Raw genomic sequence first — 17,922 nt, 5'->3', positions numbered from 1 at the left:
GTTCTTTGTCTCATGCTTGCAATCTCTTGTGAGATAAAAAGGTTTCTTTCAGCCTCCTGTGCTCTTGTCCAATGATCATGACCTTTTAGTTCAAGGGAAGTAATTGGGTTTTGAGAAGGATAAATGATGCTTTCCAGCTTTTCTTCAAGGTCTTTGACTTGCACTCTGAAGGTCTTCAGCGCTTCATTTGCATGCTCATCTTGTCATTTGCTTTAGGACTTTCCTTCTCTTGCTCCAAGTAATGATCTTCCTGGACTGATAATTTCTCAAGAGACTCCATTTCTTTCTCTTGACAGGTTCAGTCACTTCATTTCCTCTCCCCTGAAGATTTTGATCTGCACTTTTTCAGTGGAGGTTTGCTCAGCCTGAAGAATTTTTTTTTTAAGATTTATTTATTTATTTTAGAGAGAGAGCAGGGAAGAGGCAGAGGGAGAGGGAGAGAATCTCAAGCAGATGTCCCGCTGAGCCCGACGCTCAATCACATGACCTTGAGATCATGACCCAAGCCAAGATCAAGAGTTGGATGCTCAACCAACTGAGCCACCCAGGCGCCCCTCATCCTGAAGACTTTTAAGATGATCTGTCATGTTGGCTTTTCTGTTCCCTTCTTCAGCAATGTTGATGTAGAATTAATGTCTCTCTCCATCTTGTATGTTTAAATGCACACTCGACTTTTCAACATCAGTCAGTATCCTCCTGGCTCCTCTTGTCTGGTCATAAATACTGTTTCCACCTCCTGATTCCAACCTATTACCCATGTTCCTTTCTCCTAGGTGAGCTATCAGGTCTTTCATCTTTAGCTAACATTCCTCCAGAGACTTGATCTGACTCGTCACACATGCTGTGGAGTTCTGTATGAAGGTCCTGAGTCTTCCTTTTGTTGCCCGTATGGTTTTAAATTTGCTTTTGCGTTTTCCACCTGTACTTTTATAGATTTGGTTTCTCTGTATGGATTTGGCTTTTTATGGATTTTGGATCTTTCTCATGATATAAGAGATTGGCTTATCTTGATCTGAATATTGAGATTTTTTTTTTCCTAGCTGGTTTGCTATTGGGCAGAAGATGGACCAAATCATGGGGTTAGATGTACCAGGGCATCAGGCACTTCTGGGCTTTTATCTTCTTTCATCTCAGGGTGAAACTGACAGGAACTTTCATTTTACTAAACTATGCTGAATTGTTAATGCTGTGTTCCTTGACTCTAAGTCCTCCTCCTCCTCCTCTTTCTCTTCCTCCTCCTCCTCCTCTTCTTCTTCTTCTTCTCCTCCTCCTCCTCCTCCTTCTCCTTCTTCTCTTCCTCCTCCTCCTCCTTCTTCTCCTTCACTCCTCCTCCTCCTCCTCTTTCTTCTTCTTCTGGAATTGTCAAAGGAAGTATGAAAAATAAGAACAGGGGAGGAGACTTGCTCTCCAGAAAACAGGATTGCCTAGAAAGCCAATGTAATCAGAGCAATATGTGGCAGAAACTGCTAGTTTACCCCCAATATACATTTTTCTTTTTTTTTTTTTTTAAGATTTTATTTATTTGACAGAGAGAGACACAGCGAGAGAGGGAACACAGTGAGAGAGGGAGAAGCAGGCTTCCCATGGAGCAGGGAGCCCGATGCAGGACTTGATCCCAGGATCCTGGGATCATGACCTGAGCCAAAGGCAGACGCTTAGCGACTGAGCCACCCAGGTGCCCCACATTCTTCTTCTCTTCCTTAGTAGAACCCTAGATTTACATTGGGACACATAGCCATTTGGAATTAAGACCACCTCTCTCAGCATATCTTCCAGCTTATTGTGGCCATGTGATTAATTCTGGCAAATGAGATATAGGTAGAAGTATCCTGTGCAACTTCAGGAAGTGTCCTTTGAGGGAGAGACGTATCTTTCTTTGTCCCTTTCACCTTCTGTTGGTTGAGAGGCAGCCATATGGCTGAAGCTTAAGCAGCCATCTTGGATCAGGAGAGAAAAGCCATCTGTTGAGGATGGTGGAACAAGAGAAAAAGAGCCTGGGGTCCCTGAAACTGTGGAGGGTCAAGTCAGCTCTAGATTACTTATCTCTGGACTACACTTATGTGAGAGAGAAATAAATTTTTATTTAGTTTAAGCCACTACCATTTTAATTTTTCTGTCAGTGGTAAACCTAATTCTAATTAATGTTGTATTTGGTATCTAGAAATAGGGCACTGCAAGTGACAAAGCTGAGGTGCTTAATTAACGAGTGCGTTGGGTTGCAGATGGCAAGGACTCAGGCACTGCAGACTGGAAAGCTTGTGACTCTTGTTATACAGTAGCAAAACATTTGATCAAAAAATTGTGTGTTAGTTGCATATTACTGTGTGGCAAACCATCCCTGAACTTGATGGGTTAAAACAATGAACATTTTACTACCTCTCATGATTCTTTGGGTTGACTGTGATGGTTCCAACTGGGTGGTTCTTCTGCTGGTCTCGCAGGGGTCTTTGATGAGTCAGATGGTGGCTGGTGATGGAATATCCAAGGACTTCATCGCATATTTGAGTGGGATGACTGGAAAGGCTGTGACCTCTTTTTCCATGTGACTGAGCTTGGGCTTCTTTACGTGGTAGCTGGATCCCAATTAGGCAAACGTGAAAGCTGCCAGACCTTCTTAAGGTTTTAAAGTTAGTCAAGGACAAGCCCAGATTTAAAGGGAGGGTACTACATGGTTGTGAATCCTGGAAGAGGTGGTTTATTGGAGGTAAGTTTCAGGCACCAGCTACCTCACCTTGAAAGGCAAATCATAGACTACTTGAGGTAGCAATGCATCATAGCAATGTAGAAAGATAGGGAAATTTAGTATGTTGATGTTTTCTGGCTCCTTCTTGCTACTTTTAGCAAAATCCTACTAGAGAGAAAGAAATAGAGAAACTCAAACTGGAGCTAACTACACTGTAGAGCTTTACTAAGGGAGGAACGCTTTGCTATTACCTATAATCTGGGTTGACCAAGACTCCTTTAATTTTGAGTTTTGTAGAGTTTTTGCGGGAGCCAATTGCTTCTGCACCGAAGCACTTAAGAGGGTTAACTGCAAAGTGACAGTCGTAGGAGGAGTTAAGACAAGTGCCCTCTTCAGAAAAGCAGTGGGCCTGTTGGCAAGGAAGGATGGTGCTTTCCCACCCAAGTGTGTTGTTTCAGATGGTCTGAAGAGAGCCATCATCCAGTTGGGAGAATGGCCAATAAGGAAAAGATCAGAGTTTTCAGGCTTGAAAAGCATGTCCAGATAAGGTCTTTGGCTGTGGTTACTCACATTGGAACTGACTAGAACCAAATAGACCAAAGGTCTACTAAATTTTTAAGGAATTGTGCTATCAAGGAAACCTCAAACCCACCCTGTAGAAGCCTCTGATTGCTCAACCCTCACAATACTCCTTGGGTCCTTGAACCTGCGCTAGGCGGAAGTAGACTTGGATGACTGAATTTTTCAAAAAGGGTAGGCTCTCTCATGTTCTTTGTGGATGTGGCTATCCAGCCCTGCATGTATGCTGCTTCTCAGAAATGTGGCTGATCTAGGAATTAAGTGAGGACTACTGATTTACTTATTAGTTTAATCAAGTTTTACCAAATGCTTCTTTGTATCAGATATTACATTAGTGCTGGGGATGCAGTTGTAAAAGAAAGGAGGGGCAGCTGAGAGTCCAGAAGGCCTGGTAGGACCCATATTCACTCAGACTCTTCATCTATGGCCATGTCTCCTCAGTGAGGCCTTTTTGAAAGACTCCAGAAGTCCCCACATCTGTCCCTTTTGCTGAGCTCAGTGATGTGTATCCCAGCTGCACCAGCTTCCTTGGTCAGTCTTGCTGGATTTTTCCAGGTCATGTCTGTATCTGGGCCTGCCATTGACATTTCCAATACACTGGTTGGCTAGGGTGCAGAGGTTAGGACTCATGGTCCTGGTGTTTTCTAGGCAAAGGGTGACACTGGACTCTGGTGTCTTGAAAAAGACATCCCCTCTTTTTACCCCTTGATCTGGTTCCTGGGAAGGAAGCAGAAAAATTCACCTTCCAGCCAAGAAACCTCCCAGAAGCAGTGAAGTCACATCATTACAACATTCTTAGTTGATGGAAGTGGGTACTAACTGAGCTCTGCCTGCAAAAAAAGACACCAAGGCCCCAATTCCCTCGCATGAGGACATGGGTCGCTATCCTGCCACAACTCATGGCTGGAGTTAGAGCTCTGTACTCCATCTCTCCATGTAGAGAAGATTCATGTGTTTTGACAGGGCGCCTGGGTGGCTCAGTTGGTTAAGCATCTGACTCTTGATGTCGGCTCAGGTCATGATCTTAGGATCATGAGATCGAGCCCCATGTTGGGCTCCACACTGACTGTGGAGCCTGCTTAAGATTCTCTCTCTCTTTCCCTCTGCCCCTCCTTCCCCGCTCACATGTGTGCTCTCTCTCTCTCTCTTTAATATGTGTGTGTGTGTGTGTGTGTGTGTACGTGCATGTATGGTTTTGAGAACAGTAACTGAACATGAGAAGGGAATGCAAAGAACTCAGTGTGCCCATCAGATTTAGAGTGACACCAGCCGGAGGGCCTGACCCCTTGAAAGGTCCCTGTGGCCTGTGTAAGGATCTGAATCAGCATGAGTATCATGCCAGCAACAGTCAAGGGTGCCTTCACAAGCACAAGAAAAGATGGTGAGAAGTGGATGGATTTCGTGTGTATTTTGGAGTTTTATTAGCTTATTGATGGACTGGATATAGATCTTGAGGGAAAGGGAGAATTTAGGAAAGGCTCTTAGTTTCTAACTTGAAGTGGAGGCATTTGCATATATATGAATTTATGTATACATTTGCATATATATGAATTTTATATAAATATTATATACATATATATATACACATACATATATATATTGGGGCACCTGGGTGGCTCAGTTGGTTAAGTGTCCGACTCTTAGTTTCAGCTCAGGTCTTGATCTTGGGGTCATGAGTTCGAACCCTGCATTGGGCTCCATGCTGGGCATAGGGCCTACTTAAAAAAACACAACATATATACATATATATACACACACACATATATATACATATATATATATGCATTTGTTTAAATATACGCAAAATACTTCTGGAGGGCTGTATAAGAATTTCCATGGGAGATGTGATAGATTGCAAAAAGATGGCCACAAATTCCTCCCAATCCTTGTGTGTCTGGCCTTTTGCAATTTGACTTTGCTGTTCCTCCCATCAAGAGGTGGAGCCTGCTTTTTCCCACTCTCAAATCTGTCTGGCCAGGTAATTGCTTTAACCAATAGAATGGAACTGAAGTGATGTCAGAGCTCTGGGCCCAGGGGGCCTTGCAGTTTCCCTTTCTTACCACCAGGCAGAGAAGCCTCCTTGAGGATGAGAGATCACAGGGAAAGAGAGTCCCCCAGAAAGCCAGCCTGAACAGCCACACATGTGAGTGAGGCCATCTTAGACCTTGTAGCCCCAGTCCATCAGCCATCGGAGCGAAGCAGCATGATTCATGCCAGGCCAGGCCAGACCAGCAGAAGCACCGCCCAGCTGCGTCCAGCCCAAATTACTGACCCACAGAGTCGAGAGCAAATACGGTGGTTGTTGCTTTAAGCCACTGAGTTTTGGGCTACTTTATTGCACAGTAATAGATAACTGTTATAGGAGGTAACTGAGTGGCTGAAGAACAGGAATAGGAGAGATTTTCATTTACCCTTTTGTATCATTTGAGTTTTGAAACTCGTGAATATATTACCTATTAATCTTCAAGCACTTTTGTCACATTCGATGAACAAATCTCTTATTTTGAACATAAAGAGTATAGTGTTTGACTCATCATTACCATTGATTTTTTTTTAAGATTTATTTATTTATTTTAGAGAGAGAGAGGAAGGAGAGTGTGCATGCAACTAGGGGGAGGGGCAGAGGGAGAGGGAGAGAAGCCTAAGCCCACTCACCACTGAGCATGGAACCAACTTGGGGCTCGGTCTCAACACCCATGAGCTCACAGCCCAAGCTGAAATCATGAGTTGGATGCTTAAGGGTGACCTGAGTCACCCATGTGCCCCACCATTGATTTTTAAATAAACTTTTCTTGAGGCATAACATACCTACAGAAAAGTACACAAGTCATAATAGTACAGCTTGATGAACTTTCACAAAGTGAACATACCTGTGTAACTGGCACCCAGATCAAGAAACACCACCAGTCTCCCTCAGGCCCCTCCTAGTTGCTACCCACGAGGAGTGTATGTATATGTGTGTGTGTGTAATATATATATTTACTTATATTTATAAATGTATTTACATATATTGCTACTCACAAGGATAAATATATATGTATATTTACTTATATTGCTATCCACAACGGTAAACATATATCTTTACTTCTATTTATAAATGTATTTACATATATATATATATATTTTTTAAAGATTTTATTTATTTATTTGAGACAGAGAGAATGAGAGACAGAGAGCATGAGAGGGAGGAGGGTCAGAGGGAGAAGCAGACTCCCCGCTGAGCAGGGAGCCCGATGCGGAACTCGATCCCGGGACTCCAGGATCATGACCTGAGCCGAAGGCAGTCGCTTAACCAACTGAGCCACCCAGGTGCCCTGTTTTTTATTTATTTAGAAAAATAGTTTCTTTTCCTCACCACTAAATATATTTGAACAAATATTTAAAGAATGTCATTTTAAAGGCACATGGGGTTATCTGCCTTCACGAGAGCACCCGCAGATCACCTTCTGGCCCTTCTGCTTTAGCCATGTGAAAACCTCGGAGCTGTTCCTGGTTGAAACCAAACCCCTGCCCCTAGGAAGATGCGTTCCTTCCCTCTTGTGGCCATATGTGGCTACTGCACCCAAGCTAGGCACCCAGGTCAGCGGAGGACTTTTCCAAAGCTTAAGCCAGGGTGCAGAACCAGATAAGCTGGGCTCCGTTCTGGGCTGGCATTTTAGAGCAACTCTTTTGGCGAAGTGACCTGACCGTCCCCAGCTTGGGTAGCACCTACAAGGTTGCCTCTGTGGTTGGTAGATGGTTTCACGGGGAGGAGATGGTTAGAACGGGGAGTGGGGAGGGGCAGCTGAAGGTTCCTCCTGAAAGACAACCAGTTGTTAGAGATTGAGGCCTTGGCATTCTCAGAACACAGTATTTGGGAGGCCCCTGGGTGTCCCTATGTGACTGAAGCCCTGAAGCCCTGCTTCTCTGGAGTTTCTCCCGCCTGCCAGGTGCCGTGGGAGAAGGCGAGGTGTGTGGGAAGCTTCGGTAAGAACCAGGGGCCTGCTGCCAAGACCTGGGACTTCTAGGGTACGGCCCACCCGGGTGAGCCGGCAGAGGCGGGAAGACAGGACCTAACACAGACTGAGTGTGACGGAAAGCTGGCAAAGAAATGACATGATGTGATTCCTGTCTTTAAAATTCTCATTTGGGAGAGAGCTCACTCTTTGGGGAGGTGGAAGGAACTGGTGACCTCTCCAGAGGAGACCTGGTAGAGGAGGGCCATGAGAAGTGGACCCGCCGGGGAGGTCTCCACAAGCAGGCCTCACCTCCCGCCGCTCACACCTGGGGCTGGTCCAGAGGACAGAACCAGTTGCAATCTATAAATATTGACGTTGGTCAATTCTAGTTTATGTCTGTTTTACTGTCCCGATCTTTCGGTTCCTTGTGTAATATTTTGTCATGTATGGGACATGCACCACTAGCCCTACTCAGGAGTGCAGCTACAAATAGGGTATGAGAGGGGGACCCATCCAGGCCAAGAGTAGGGCACGGGCAGCCCCTGGAACTCATTTCCCACGGCACTGTCGCCAGAGTCCCAGTAGAAAGGGTCCTGTTCCAATAATGTTGAAATGGAGGAGGAACATATTTTGATGATGTTAGTGATTTAAAAAAAAAGTGGGGGGAGCTTTTAAATAGAGTGGGTGTGGGGAGGAAACAGCTAGGTGACTAGGCCACCTTGGAAGTACTACTGTCTAGCAAATAGCCTAGTTAGAAAGGGGGCGCCCCTAGAACCTAGTGGCTGATATTATTGGGCTAATTCACACATACTGAGCTTGCTGTCTGGGAAGATGAATGAGCCTCTAAGGTCACCAGATATATCTCTCCTCACACTTGAAAAAATATTCTGCATCAATTAGGATGTTTTTGGCTGTAATTGAGTCTTCCTAACCAAAATTGACTTAAGGCATGTCTGGCTGGCTCAGTCAGAAGAGTGTGTGATTCTTGATCTCAGGGTCGTGGGTTTGAGCCCCAACTGCATGTAGAGATTACTAAAAAAAATAAACTTTATTTATTAAAGATTTATTTATTTATTTGAGAGAGAGAGAGAGCATGAGTGGGAGGGGCAGAGAGGGAGAGGGAATCTCAAGCAGAGCCCCACGCGGGGCTCCATCCCAGGACCCAGAGATCATGACTGAGCCGAACCCAAGAGTTAGAGGCTTAACCGACTGTGCCATCCAGGTGCCCACAAAAGTAAATAAACTTTAAAACAAAACAAAACCGACTTAAGCTGTAGAATTTTCATAATCTTGCTTAACAAGAAGCCAGCAGAACAGTCCCTAGATTGACTCAGTGGCTGAGCCTGTCCCCCAGGACTTTGCCATCTCTCCCCTCACCCACCCTCCTTGGCAACATCTTCCCTCAAGGTTGCAAGGTGGCTGCTGCAGATCCAAATATCACACTATCGTGCAACAACATCCCAAATCTTCCCTCCTTCTCTCCTCTTTTTTCTTTTTTAATCACAGAGGGCAATCTTTCTTAAAAGCCTACCCCCACCTCCCACCAGGAGACGTCCCCTTTCACTTCACTGGTCAGAACTGGGGCACACAGGCTCCGCTGACCCAGCTGCAGGGAACATGTGGTGGTGTGGGCCATGATTCATCCTATCAACAGGGAAGAGGGAATGCTTGCTGGGAAGTGACCCCCTGTGTCTGCCATTACAGTTTTGTTCTTTTCTCTGATTCCAGGAGTCATATATGTCCAGTGTAGACAATTTAGGAAATCCAGAGAAGGATGAAGTAGAAAATAAAATCGCATACTCTATCACCTGGATCCAAGCACTGTCTTATCCCTTTGCACTGCTTTTATCCTTCTCTGCGCTCTGCTCCGCCCCGGCCCTCCATCCTGCTCTTGCACCAGCCCTTCATCTCTGCCCACCCACTCCCAAACCACCTTCGGTTCAGCACGGAAACACTTGCTGTTGGCATTGACCCCAAATTCCTTCCTCGCTTTTTTTTAAAGCTGTGAAAAAAAATCTTAATAACAGACTATGTAAAATGGACGCGTATGGTTTAAATAATGATGTGATGAAGGCTTGTGAACCCACCACTCAGTCTGAATGCTTTGAAGCCCTCATCACATCCCCTCCTGAAGTGGCTGTTACTTATTGCATTAATCATTTGTGGCCACAAAAATGCCACGTATTGCCTCAAAACTCAACAAGCATTCATCTCACTCTCATGGTCTGCAGGTTGCACTAATCTAGATTGGGCTTGGTGGGGTGGCTCTGCTTCAGGTGGTGGGTTGTCTGGGTTTGGCTCCAGACTGCAGGCTGGACCCAGGTCTGCTCCACATGTCTCTCATCCTACTAGGATCAGAGTCTACCTGGTGTATATTCTCCTCCTGGCAGCTCACTGACATGGGAGAACCACGTCCAACAGCAGCATAAGCACGTTTAAGGCTGCTCAAGTCACGTTTACTAACATTCTACTGGCCAACGCAAATCATATGGCCAAGCCCAGCCTCAGTGGGACAGGGAAGTGCGCTCCCTTCACAGCAGAGGGAGGGACCCCGAACATTTGCTAAACCATAAGCCAGACTGCCACAAACATGCCTTTGGTTTTCTTTATGGTTTTGTCAGAAAGGGATGTATCTCTGCGTAATATATTAGTTGGTTTCCTCTGGTTTTGAATTTTATTTTTTATTTCTTATTTTTTATTTTTTTAGAAGATTTTATTTATTTATTTGACAGAGAGACACAGTGAGAGGGAACACAAGCAGGGGGAGTGGGAGAGGGAGAAGCAGGCTTCCTGCTCAGCAGGGAGCCCGATGCGGGGCTCGATTCCAGGACCCTGGGATCATGACCTGAGCTGAAGGCAGACGCTTAACGACTGAGCCACCCAGGCACCCCTGGCTTTCAATTTTATATAAATGGATTCTGAGTGGATATATTTTCTCGGAGTTATGTTTCTCCTCCCTTCTCCTTACTTTGTTTTCTCCCTGTTTTATCAGTCAGGAAGTTTGGTTGTGAAAACAGACACCAATTCTGGCTCACTTAAAGGAAAGGAATTTATTGGAAGGTTGGGTGGTTAACAGAATTGATGGGAAGGTTGGATGGAGAACCAGGCTCAGGAAGTGGACAGGATACAGATGAGTAGTTGCCTGGGGCTGGAGATGGAGAGTCCCTCTACAGGGAACTCCCTGTAAAGGGGCACAAAGAAACCTTTTGGGTTGATGAAAATATTTTGTATCTTGATTGTGAGAGTGGTCATATGGGATTAGTCAAAACTCATCAAAACTATACACTTCAAATGCGTGCAGTTTATTATATGTAAATTATACATCACCTCGATATAAAAAAGAGGACCTGCTTCATTTAATAATAATTTTTAAGTCTGTAGTGGCTAGTGCTTGAGAAAACAACTGTGGGGTTCTCCCCAGACCAGTTTTACATGATTTGGGTGCTATTTCTGGCTCTATCCCTGGTTCTCTAGGCCTCTTGTTGATTCTGTGAGCTCCCCAATAGCACTTTTTGTTTTTGAAATATAAACAGATATATCTCAAGAAACAATTCAGTGGGGCTCCTGGGTGGCTCAGTCGTTAAGCGTCTGCCTTCGGCTCAGGTCATGATCCCAGGGTCCTGGGATCGAGTTCCACATCGGGCTCCCTGCTCGGCGGGAAGCCTGCTTCTCCCTCTCCCACTCCCGCTGCTTGTGTTCCTGCTCTCGCTATCTCTCTCTCTGTCAAATAAATAAATAAAATCTTTTAAAAAAAAAAAGAAACAATTCAGTGATTTAAGTATATCCACAGAATTGTGACACCATCACCACAATCAATTTTAGAACATTTCATCACCCCAAAAAGAAAGGCCATTACTCTGGCAGTCACATAGTGTTGCCATAACGAAGTGTCTGGGTGGCCTAAAGCAACAGAAATGGATCCTCTCGCAGTTCTGGAGGCAAGGAGTCCCAAACAAGGTGCTGGTAGGACCGTGCTCTCTCTGCAGGCTCTCAGGAAGAATCTGTTCCATGCCTTTCTCTTAGCTTCTCATGCTGCCAGCGTTCCTTGGTGCTCCTTGGCTGCCAGGCACGTCACTGCAAGTTGCTGTCTCTGCAGCCACGTGACGTTCTCCTCTGTGTCTCATGGTTTCACATGTCCTTCTTTTCTCTTCGTGCATCTCTCTGTGTGTCTGTCCTCTTCTTATAAAGACATCAGTCATATTAGATAAAGAACATACTCTACTCTCATATGACCTTATCTTAGTTTACATCTTGATTATGTTTGCAAAGACCCTATTTCCCAAAAAGGCCACATTCACAGGTACCAGGGGTTAGGACTTTAGCATACTTGTCCGGGGGACATAATTCAGCCCGCAACACCTTCTCATCCCTAGGCAGCCACTAAGCTGCGATCTGTGTTTATGGATTTACCTACTCTGGACACTTCATATAAATGTAATCATACAATATGTAGTCTTTTGTGACTACTTTCCTTCACATAGCATAATGTTCTCAAGGTTCATCCATGTTGTAGCATATTGTATTAGTACTCCGTTACTTTTTATTTGAAATAACATTCCATTGTATAGATATACTGTATTTTGTCTATTCATTCCTTAATTGATGGACATTTGGGTTGTTTCCATTCTTTGGCTATCACGAATGGTGCTGCTGTGAACATTCTTTTACATATTTTTGTGTGAACATATTTTTTTTTAAAGATTTTATTTATTTATTTGACAGAGAGAGAGATAGCGAGAGCAGGAACACAAGCAGCGGGAGTGGGAGAGGGAGAGCAGGCTTCCCGCCGAGCAGGGAGCCCGATGCAGGGCTCGATCCCAGGACTCCGGGATCATGACCTGAGCTGAAGGCAGACGCTTAACCAACTGAGCCACCCAGGCGCCCCTAATGGTTTGGTTTTTTTTTTTTTTAAGATTTTATTTATTTATTTGACAGAGAGAGAGCACAAGCAGGGGGAGCTGTAGGCAGAGGGAGAGGGAGAAGCAGGCTTCCTGCTCAGCAGGGAGCCCGATGCGGGGCTCGATTCCAGTACCCTGGGATCATGACCTGAGCTGAAGGAAGGCAGACACTTAACGACTGAGCCACCCCAGCACCCCGTGAACATGTTTTAATTTCTCTTGGATATATACCTAGGAGTGTAATTGTTGGGTCATATGGCTCCTCTATGTTTAATTATGAGGACCTGCCAGTCTGTTTTCCAAAGAAGCTACACCATTTTACATCCCTACCAACAATGTATGGGGTTTCCAATTTCTCCACATCTTTGCCAACACTTGTTATTATCTATCTTTTAAATTATTAGTCATTCCAGTGAGTTGGAAGTATTTCGTTGTGCTTTCGATTTAGCATTTCTGTAACAACTAATGATGTTGAGCACCTTTTCATGTGCTTATTCTCATATTCTTTTTTTTTTTTAAAGATTTTATTTATTTGTTTGTCAGAGAGAAAGGGAGAGAGAGAGAGCACAAGCAGGGGGAGCGGCAGGCAGAAGGAGAAGCAGCAGGCAGAAGGAGAAGCAGAATCCCCACTGAGCAAGGAGCCCAAGCAGGACTCAATCCCAGGACCCTGGGATCATGACCTGAGCTGAAGGAAGACAGTTAACCAACTGAGCCATTCAGGTGACCTTCCTTTTTTTTTTTTTTTTTTAAGTAGGCTCCATGCCTAGCATGGAGCCCAATGCGGGGCTTGAACTCATAGCTGTGAGGTAGAGACCTTAGCTCAGACCAAGAGTCGGATGCTTAACGGACTAAGCCACCTAGGTGCTCCTCCCATATTCTTTTAATGAATTCCTTCTCTTAAATCAGCCAGAAATTTTTGTCATGTTTTTGTTGCTTGACACCTGCAAACAACAAAACCATGAATCCCTGAAACTTTCCTGAAAGTCTCCTTAAGAGGTATCTGTCTTCTGAGTTGGTTGTGGGTCTAACAAAGGAGTTCTCCAGGGGTCCTTTGAGTTTTACTTTAAGGTCCCTTGAAGACCCCAAGGGTCCAGGAGTTCCATTTCACAGGGGCCCTCAAAATTCACCAAGGCCCTCAGGGGTGAGAGGTTGCTTCCAAACTCATTAAATCATTTAGAAAACACTCATTCACTCTCCCTACTTGTCCCAGGCCTGGCTTGGTGCCTAGGGCCCTTCAAGGAGCTCATCATCTGCTACAGAAGGCAGACATGGACACAGCCAGTTTCTGCTCAGAGTGACCAGTGCTGCTGCAAAAGAAAACAAGGTCTCTCTGTCCCTGGGAACAGGATGCTTCTTAGAGATGGCAATAGCTGAGATAAGTCCTGGAGGTTGAGTGGGAGATAGCCAGGTGAAAGGTGGGATGTGTGATGATGCTCGAGAAATGGCTCAGTCAAAGGGACAGCTTTGTATTAGTGATGATGTAAGTTCAACTGCTATAACAGTAATCCTCTGTGATGTAAATAGGTATAGATCTTTAAAGTTCAACTGTGAGCTATCCTAGTGGGAATATAAATTATGTTTACCAAAACTTAGTGGCTTGAAACAATGGACATTACCAAAACTTAGTGGCTTGAAACAATGGACATTTATTGTCTCACATGTTATCTGTGGTCAAGGATTTGGAAATGGCTTACCTAGGTGGTTCTTACTCAAGGTTCTCATGCAGTTGCAGTCAAGACACGAGCCAGGGCTGTGGTCATCCAAAGGCTCGACAGGAAGCTTGGTTATTGGCAGGAGGTCTTAATTCTTCATAATGTGGATCTGTTCTCATGACATGGCAGCTGGCTTCTGCCAGAGCAAGTGATCTAAGAAAGAGTGAGGCAGAAGCCACAATGCTTTTTATTATATAGTCTCAGAAGTCACCCTCTGTCAGGGATATGAATACCAGGAGGTAAGAATCATGGGGCCCATCTTGGAGGTTGGATAACATAATCTGCCTTTTAAAAAATATATTTTATTTATTTATTTGAGAGAAAGAGTGAGCGAGAGAGTGAGAGAAAGAGAGGGAGAGCATGAGCAGGGGGAGAGGGAGAGGGAGAAGCAGACTCCCCGCTAAGCAGGGAGCCCAACATGGGGCTTTATCCCACAACCCTGGGATCATGACCTGAGCTGAAGGCAGACACCCAACCGACTGAGCCACCCAGGTGCCCCTATAATCTGCCTTTTTGACCCCAATGATTTATGTCTCTCCTACATGCAAAATATTCTCACCTTCCCCTAAGGCCCTAAAAGTCTCATCCTGTCACAGCATCAACTTGAAATCCTGAATTTTGTCACATTACTCAAGTTCCGATGAAAACAAGTCTCCTTAGAAGTAGTTCCTTAAGTATTCTCATCAACTACAGAGTTCTGCTTTATCCAAACACCTGCAAATGAGAGACAAGTCATCTGTTCTCTACCCACCCAACACACAAGCAGGCCCAAGGTAACTGCTATGGACCCTCCTGCTGAAATAGGGAGGAAACAGGCGTACAGGAGTCACTGTCCATAGCAATTCTGAAATCAAGCAGTTCTATGATTCAGATCAAACTTAGGACTACTTCTCTGTGGGTCTTGGTTCTGTCCTCTGAATCATCCTTCCTTTCTCATGAAAGGTGGCCAGTGTTTGCAGCTGAGTAGTTGTTTCAGCCTATTTCCTAAACTGTTGTATAAGTTAAGGAATCTGCAGTTCTCTTTTCATTTTATATTATCTCTGGCCCTTTCAAATGTAGACATTTGAGTTTGTGACACATGGTTTAGACAAAGTCCTTATAGGGAAAAACAAAATCTGTACTCAGGGAACATCCAGGAGTTCAGTATGACCAAAATATTGGGTGTTCCCTGGGTTTCTCTCTGCTAGAATGTCTAAACACATACCCACAGTTATTGTAGAATTATGTGTTAACCCTCATATCTGACTGTGAGAACCTCTAGGGCAGGGCCTATTTCTCAAGAAGAAATAGACAAATCCATTATGCTGGGATATTTTAATACAACTCTCTCAGTAACTGATAGAATATGCAAATAAAAACATCAATAAGAACACAGAAAATTTGAATAACATGCTTCAAGACTTTGACCTAATTGACATAATAGAACACTGGATCCAATAACCATAGAACACATAATTCTTTTCAAGTGCACATCAAATATATATCGATATGCTCAGCCATAATGTAAGTCTAACCAAATTTCAAAGAGCTAAAATCGTATAGAGTATGTTCAATGACCACAGTTGGATTATGCTAATCATCAAAATCAAAAAGAAAACTAGAAAATCCCAAAATATTTGGAAATTGAATAGCACACTAGTAAATAACCCAAAGGTCAAAAAAGAAATCACAATAGAAAGTAGAAAATATTTGGTTCAAATGTAATGAAAATATAATATGTTAAAACTTGTAGAATGTAGCTAAAGCCATGTTTAGAGTGAAATTTGTGGCTTTAAATGAATATATTTCCCCAAAAAATGGCTGAAAATCAACTATCTAAATATCTACCTCAAGTAGTTAGGAAAAACATTCAGAAATTAAATCCAAATAAAGTAGAAGGAAGAAAATAATAAAGTTGACAGGATAAGTTATTAAAATAGAAAATGAAGATATGGGGGCACCTGGGTGGCTCAGTTGGTTAAGTGTCTGCCTTCGGCTTAGGTCATGATCCCAGGGTCCTGGGATCAAGCCCCACATCGGGCTCCTTGCTTAGTGGGGAGTCTGTTTCTCCCCTCTCTCTCTGTCTCTGCCCCTGCTTGTGCGCGCTCTCTCTCTCTCAAATAAATAAATAAAATCTTTAAAAAAAAAGAAAAAGAAAATGAAGATATGAAAGAGGAATCAAAGAACCAAAAGTTAATTTTCTGATAAAACTACTAAAATTGATAAACTTTTGGCTAGACAGATGAAGGACAAAAAGAGGAGACACAATTATCACTTTAGAAATGAAAAGAGTGCCATCACTACAGATCCCACATGAATCAAAAAGACAGTGAGAGGATACTGTAAATAACTATATCCCAACAAACTTGAAATTCAAATGACGTGAACAGATAACTAGAAAAACACAAACTGACACAGGAAGAAATAGGAAAACTGAGTAGTCCTGTTTCTATTAAAGAAATTGAATCTTTTGTTAAAAAAAAAAAATCTTCCTACAAAGAAAACTCCAGGTCCAGATGCTTCCAGAGAATAGAAAAAGTAGGAGTGCTTCTCAATTTATTTTATGTGATCAGCATTACCTAGATACAAAAACCTAACAAGGGCATTATAAGGAAGGAAAATTAGAGGCCAAACAGAGATGCAAAAATTCTAGGGGCGCCTGGGTGGCTCAGTTGTTAAGCATCCGCCTTCGGCTCAGGTCATGATCCCAGGGTCCTGGGATCAAGCCCGGCATCAGGGTCCCTGCTCAGCGGGGAGCCTGCTTCTCCCTCTCCCACTCCCCCTGCTGTGTTCCCTCTCTCGCTGTGTCTCTCTCTGTCAAATAAATAAAATCTTTAAAAAACAAAAACAAAAAAACCACAAAGATGCAAAAATTCTAAACAAAATATCAGCAAACCAAACCCAAAGATCTAGAAGTAGGATAATACTACACAACCAAGTTGTGTTAACTCCAGGGATACAAAGTTGACTTGACATTTGAAAATTAATCAATATAACTCACCACTTTTTTTTTTTTAAGATTTTATTTATTTTTTGAGAGAGCGAGAATGAGAGAGAGAGAGAGCACATGAGAGGGGGAAGGTCAGAGGGAGAAGCAGACTCCCCGCCGAGCAGGGAGCCTGACGTGGGACTTGATCCCAGGACTCCAGGATCATGACCCGAGCTGAAGGCAGTCGCTTAACCAACTGAGCCACCCAGGCACCCTATAACTCACCACTTTAACAGAATAAAGTTAAGAAACCATAGGATCATCTCAAGAGATGTAGAAAAATTTATAAAGTTACCACCCATTTATGGTAAAAACCTTTCAAACTAAGAATAGAAGGGAACTTCCTTCATCTGATAGAGGACATGCACAAAAAAACCTACATCCAACATCATACTTACTGATGAAATATAAAAACCTTCCCTCCTGAGATGGGAATGAGAAAAGGGTGCCCACTATCACCTCTTCTATTCAACACTGTGCTGTCCCTTATGAAATAACAAGAAAGAGTGTAGGACCAGAAAAAAATAATTAAAATCATAATTATTTGAGGTCAGGGGCTTGGCTTGATTTTTCTGCTGGGACCCGGCACAGAGTAGGTGTTTGTTTGGTGGGTAATTGTTGAGTGGACAGATGGAGCAATGGATATTAAGCAGTGGGGCCCTAAGGCAGGGCGTATGCTACAGGGACACTGACCATTACATAATCAACAGAAAAAGTAAAACAACAGTGAAGTTGCACATGGCAGAATTTTTTTTTTTTTTTAAAGATTTTATGTATTTATTTGACAGAGAGAGAGATAGCAAGAGCAGGAACACAAGCAGGGGGAGCGGGAGAGGGAGAAGCAGACTCCCCACAGAGCAGGGAGCCCGATGTGGGACTCGATCCCAGGACCCTGGGATCATGACCTGGGCCGAAGGCAGACGCTTAACGACTGAGCCACCCAGGTACCCATGGCGGAATTTTTTATTGATAAAAAACTGTTGGAAGAATCAGGGAAACCTTCCTGATAAAATATAGATCAGCAAAGTCTTGGCCACTGTGTCCATTTCTTTTTTCTCTCTAGGAGCTTTAGTAGAGAGGTAAGGATATTTGGCCCCTGCTTTGACCCTAAGGATTTAAAAATTCCTTAACAATTTTTTTTTTT

The sequence above is a fragment of the Leptonychotes weddellii genome, chromosome 11, assembly GCF_054177405.1.
Source record: "Leptonychotes weddellii isolate Sample4059 chromosome 11, ASM5417740v2, whole genome shotgun sequence".
NCBI lineage: Eukaryota > Metazoa > Chordata > Mammalia > Carnivora > Phocidae > Leptonychotes > Leptonychotes weddellii.
This window is presented reverse-complemented; position numbering follows the sequence as displayed.